This window comes from Nematolebias whitei, chromosome 7 (genome assembly GCF_014905685.2).
Source record: "Nematolebias whitei isolate Nwh7 chromosome 7, NemWhi1, whole genome shotgun sequence".
NCBI classification, from domain to species: Eukaryota; Metazoa; Chordata; class Actinopteri; order Cyprinodontiformes; family Rivulidae; genus Nematolebias; species Nematolebias whitei.
This window is the reverse complement of record NC_056504.1, coordinates 46332439-46333068: the sequence shown is the minus strand read 5'-3', so window position 1 is coordinate 46333068 and position 630 is coordinate 46332439.

Below are 630 nucleotides of genomic sequence, written 5' to 3'. Positions count from 1 at the left end.
GCCAGACACGCCCATTTTCATATAGTCCAATCAGATATGACAGCCCAGATACGCCTTCTTTCCTATAGTCCAATCAGATATGATCGCCCAGATACGCCTTCCGAATAATACCTACTTGAACCGTTTTTGTATTGAACGCTTTTTGAATACTTGAACCGAAGCAGTCACTGTTTCATACGTCATCGATTGCGCAACTTGCTCTGCCCAAAGCTTCGAAGCTGTGGTTCAAAGTGAAAGCAACTTCGAGTTCGAAGCAACGATCGGAGTTCGGTGTCAGACTGACTGAAGAAAAAAGTCCTGAGTTCATCGAACTAACATCTGATTTTAATCCAGGTGAGTTCAGATAAAACTTTTTTTTTTTTTTTTTTTTCTACAGGAAGCTTTAACACAAACTCAGAGCTTCATCAAGGAAACTCAACAGGAAGTTAATTAAACGACATTTTCTGACTTCACTGAAATATGCTGAAGAAGTTGAGATCTTACAGCTAAAACAAGCAGAGTTTGGAGAAACAGAATCAAAGAGATACAGAAAATGTGTAATAAAATAAAAAAGCAGTGAAGCAACAGTCTGCCTCGGCGTTCGGACGATGAAACTTTAGGGTTTAGTTGAAGTGAAGGATTCATCAATGA